The sequence below is a fragment of the Schistocerca americana genome, unplaced genomic scaffold (assembly GCF_021461395.2).
Source record: "Schistocerca americana isolate TAMUIC-IGC-003095 unplaced genomic scaffold, iqSchAmer2.1 HiC_scaffold_376, whole genome shotgun sequence".
Lineage (NCBI taxonomy): Eukaryota > Metazoa > Arthropoda > Insecta > Orthoptera > Acrididae > Schistocerca > Schistocerca americana.
Window position 1 is genome coordinate 57,501 of NW_025726100.1, and position 5,000 is coordinate 62,500.

Here is a 5,000-nt window from a genome sequence, read left to right on the forward strand (position 1 = left end):
ACTTGGCAAATGCTTTCGCTTCTGTTCGTCTTGCGACGATCCAAGAATTTCACCTCTAACGTCGCAATACGAATGCCCCCGCCTGTCCCTATTAATCATTACCTCGGGTTCCGAAAACCAACAAAATAGAACCGAGGTCCTATTCCATTATTCCATGCACACAGTATTCAGGCGGGCTTGCCTGCTTTAAGCACTCTAATTTGTTCAAAGTAAACGTGCCGGCCCACCGAGACACTCACTCAAGAGCACCCTGGTAGGATTGCAACGGGGTCCGCCTCGGGACGCACGAGCACGCACGAGGCGCGTCGCACGCCTTCAGCTCGCCCCACCGGCAGGACGTCCCACGATACATGCCAGTTAAACACCGACGGGCGGTGAACCAACAGCGTGGGACACAAATCCAACTACGAGCTTTTTAACCGCAACAACTTTAATATACGCTATTGGAGCTGGAATTACCGCGGCTGCTGGCACCAGACTTGCCCTCCAATAGATACTCGTTAAAGGATTTAAAGTGTACTCATTCCGATTACGGGGCCTCGGATGAGTCCCGTATCGTTATTTTTCGTCACTACCTCCCCGTGCCGGGAGTGGGTAATTTGCGCGCCTGCTGCCTTCCTTGGATGTGGTAGCCGTTTCTCAGGCTCCCTCTCCGGAATCGAACCCTGATTCCCCGTTACCCGTTACAACCATGGTAGGCGCAGAACCTACCATCGACAGTTGATAAGGCAGACATTTGAAAGATGCGTCGCCGGTACGAGGACCGTGCGATCAGCCCAAAGTTATTCAGAGTCACCAAGGCAAACGGACCGGACGAGCCGACCGATTGGTTTTGATCTAATAAAAGCGTCCCTTCCATCTCTGGTCGGGACTCTGTTTGCATGTATTAGCTCTAGAATTACCACAGTTATCCAAGTAACGTGGGTACGATCTAAGGAACCATAACTGATTTAATGAGCCAGCTTGTACTGAGACATGCATGGCTTAATCTTTGAGACAAGCATATGACTACTGGCAGGATCAACCAGGGAGCTGCGTCAACTAGAGCTGAGCAGCCGGCCGCCCGGGAGTGTGTCCCGGGGGCCCGCGCGAACACGCAAGCGTCCGCTCAATTATTCTGCAAACAGGAGGAGGCTGAGCTCCCCTGCACAATACACCTCGAAACCCTCTCAGGTCCCGGCGGCGCGCAGCGCCGTCCTAAGTACTTGGTCGGGTTCGAGAGAGGCGCAATCGCCCGGAGTTTGGCGAGTAGACGCTTTAGGTGCGACCACCCGTGCTCCCAACTGAGCTTGCCGCTGCCGACAGAGGCCCGGGAGCGTGCTGTCGTGGCATTGCCGGCGGGAGACAACACGCGCCACCTACGGTGGCCGGCAGCTCCAACGCCAGCGCCACAGAAGGACAAAAGCCCCACTTGGGTGCCGAAGCGAACTCTCCCAGCACAGCGCACGCGCCAACACGTCCGCACAGCTGCGATACAATCCACCTGCGAGAACCGCAGAGGCGACCGAGCAGCAGACGGCGTCGCGGCGCCGAGCGCCGGGCGGCGGCGCATCCTCAGCGCACACAGTCCTCAATCGGACCAGCACACTGCAGATGTCCACCGCGCTTCGCACCGGGCCCGCGAGGACCTACTTTGGCCGCACGGCGCCGCGTGCAGGGTGCGCCGGCGCGCAGCTGCGCCGCCTGCCGCCTCCGTCGGCCGGCGCGCCTGCCACTGGCCGCCCCCACCAGCCGGCTGTAGCGCGTGCGCCCACGCACCGCGCGGCCAGCACGCCGGAAGGCCCCCCCTCACCGGCCGGGGACGGTCCCACCCAGCCACCGCCGCGTATCGCTTCACACCCACATGCCATTCACGTTCGTGGGCATGGTGGGTATCGCTGAAACAACCGGTTGGTAGCTCAACCGATCGTCGCCATCACTGATTCACCTCTAGCGAGAACAACCGCACCACAACGGTTTACCAGTTCTTCAATTGCGTAACGTCACCAGCAAACGTAGACGTCCATCGCCATTTGCAAATTCAACGATTGTTGCATGCCTGTGTCAGGTGTCACGACACACTATGTCTGCCCACATACACGCAACAACATGTGCACGCTTCGCGAACACGTGGAAGGTGGCCCCCGTACGTATGCGATGTCCATTGCGCGAACGACTGTCAACCGGCCTCTGTCGCATGTCGCAGATGTGGAACGCAGTGCACCATGCTATCACGGTGTGTGAGAAGAGACGACTACGTCTGACAACACGCGCCACTACATCAACAGACGGCTCATGCTGATCGCCATCCACGGCATACCATACTGCAATCCAGCTCTTATAGGGAGACGACACGTAGCTGAGTGCACAATATTTGGACCGTATGGTTCGCCGTTGTTGGCGCAGTCGTGGTACGGTCACACATGTACCACGATGTATCATTCAGTACATGAGGACCAATGTGCGGTACAGTGTGTGATTTGGACGTACAACATCAGCGGACAGTTGCCACAAGCCGTACCACAACGTAGGCTGTGCTTCGCCATGCGAATGCCAATGAACAACTGCGAAGGGCATTGAGCATGTACGTCCTGCCGCCATCCGCATTACAGTGTATAGCTGCAAGGTGTTTAACATGAAGCGATACTCTGGGGACCGGGCAGTGCGAGTAGCAAACTATATTGCGGGGGTTGCAGTTAGGCAACACTACACTAATTTAACGCGTCGTATGACAATTACAGAGCAGGTTAAGGCCCAACGTGTGTTGGGTTAAGGCCCAACGTGTGTTGGGTTAAGGCCCAACGTGTGTTGGGTTAAGGCCCAACGTGTGTTGGGTTAAGGCCCAACGTGTGTTGGGTTAAGGCCCAACGTGTGTTGGGTTAAGGCCCAACGTGTGTTGGGTTAAGGCCCAACGTGTGTTGGGTTAAGGCCCAACGTGTGTTGGGTTAAGGCCCAACGTGTGTTGGGTTAAGGCCCAACGTGTGTTGGGTTAAGGCCCAACGTGTGTTGGGTTAAGGCCCAACGTGTGTTGGGTTAAGGCCCAACGTGTGTTGGGTTAAGGCGCAACATAGGTTGGGTTAAGGCGCAACATAGGTTAGGTTAAGGCGCAACATAGGTTAGGTTAAGGCGCAACATAGGTTAGGTTAAGGCGCAACATAGGTTAGGTTACGGCGCAACATAGGTTAGGTTAAGGCGCAACATAGGTTAGGTTAAGGCGCAACATAGGTTAGGTTAAGGCGCAACATAGGTTAGGTTAAGGCGCAACATAGGTTAGGTTAAGGCGCAACATAGGTTAGGTTAAGGCGCAACATAGGTTAGGTTACGGCGCAACATAGGTTAGGTTAAGGCGCAACATAGGTTAGGTTAAGGCGCAACATAGGTTAGGTTAAGGCGCAACATAGGTTAGGTTACGGCGCAACATAGGTTAGGTTACGGCGCAACATAGGTTAGGTTACGGCGCAACATAGGTTAGGTTAAGGCGCAACATAGGTTAGGTTAAGGCGCAACATAGGTTAGGTTAAGGCGCAACATAGGTTAGGTTAAGGCGCAACATAGGTTAGGTTAAGGCGCAACATAGGTTAGGTTAAGGCGCAACATAGGTTAGGTTAAGGCGCAACATAGGTTAGGTTAAGGCGCAACATGGGTTAGGTTAAGGCGCAACATGGGTTAGGTTAAGGCGCAACATGGGTTAGGTTAAGGCACAACATGGGTTAGGTTAAGGCGCAACATGGGTTAGGTTAAGGCGCAACATGGGTTAGGTTAAGGCGCAACATGGGTTAGGTTAAGGCGCAACATGGGTTAGGTTAAGGCGCAACATGGGTTAGGTTAAGGCGCAACATGGGTTAGGTTAAGGCGCAACATGGGTTAGGTTAAGGCGCAACATGGGTTAGGTTAAGGTACAATATGGGTTAGGTTAAGGTACAATATGGGTTAGGTTAAGGTACAATATGGGTTAGGTTAAGGTACAATATGGGTTAGGTTAAGGTACAATATGGGTTAGGTTAAGGTACAATATGGGTTAGGTTAAGGTACAATATGGGTTAGGTTAAGGTACAATATGGGTTAGGTTAAGGTACAATACGGGTTAGGTTAAGGTACAATACGGGTTAGGTTAAGGTACAATACGGGTTAGGTTAAGGTACAATACGGGTTAGGTTAAGGTACAATACGGGTTAGGTTAAGGTACAATACGGGTTAGGTTAAGGTACAATACGGGTTAGGTTAAGGCACTTGGGGGGGGGGGGGGCCCGGTTTGTTGATTGTGATTATCGTAAGTAAATGACTGCGGCATCATCTGATTTGCCACGTCAGGGTGCACCTTTGGCTCATAACAGGCGGCGCTCTGATTCCATGCTTGTGGCAGACCTGTGTCTTTCATTCCTGCCATTGTTTGTGTGGTGTGACAGGAGGCAGTATTGTGATGTTGGGTGCACCCCTGTCTGGGACATGTGTGGGTGTTGGTGGCTTAGCTGAGCAATGGTGGTTGTCGGAAGGGTGGGATATTCTGTTTTCCGAGTGGACCTCCCGGTCTGGTTATGATAGTGTGGATTGTCTAATGTGGCAGAGAGGATGCACTGGGTGTTGTTCCATGCTGGTGCTTACATATTGTCTGTGTGCCTGTTACAGGCAGAGAGTAGTGCGTGATAAGAGTGTCTGGCTGACGTGTGATTGTGAGCAGAGTCTTTCAGCATGTATACGGACAGGTCTATACATTATCTGTATTCTGATGGCTCTATCTATTACTAATCAGCGCCGTGTATACGTTTAATCCGGTTCCAGTCGAAACTATTGTATCTCTGTACATTAGTGACACGGCGAGCCCGCTATGTAGTTACTCGTCTCGGCAGCTTCCACCGGTGTATGGCAAATGATTATAAGGAATCAGTCTAGTCGTCAATACCGATAGTCTGACGTCACATGTCTGGGGTGGGGGACGCTGCGCCCTTCCGGTGGGTCATGGCCTAGGAAGACTCTTCCCACGCAGGGGGGCTTGGACTGTCATTGACTCTTCCGAGTAATAT

The 5,000-nt window shown here is 53.1% G+C and overlaps 1 non-coding gene across 1 annotated transcript in view; it reads right to left on the reverse strand.

Moving 5' to 3' along the window:
• LOC124581852 overlaps positions 1-1,031 on the reverse strand; it is a 1,888-nt gene extending 857 nt beyond the window's left edge. Inside the window, exon 1 of the ribosomal RNA XR_006973522.1 lies at positions 1-1,031. This exon is cut by the window's left edge and continues 857 nt beyond it. This is a non-coding gene — a ribosomal RNA (small subunit ribosomal RNA).
• Positions 1,032-5,000: the final 3,969 nt, after the last annotated feature.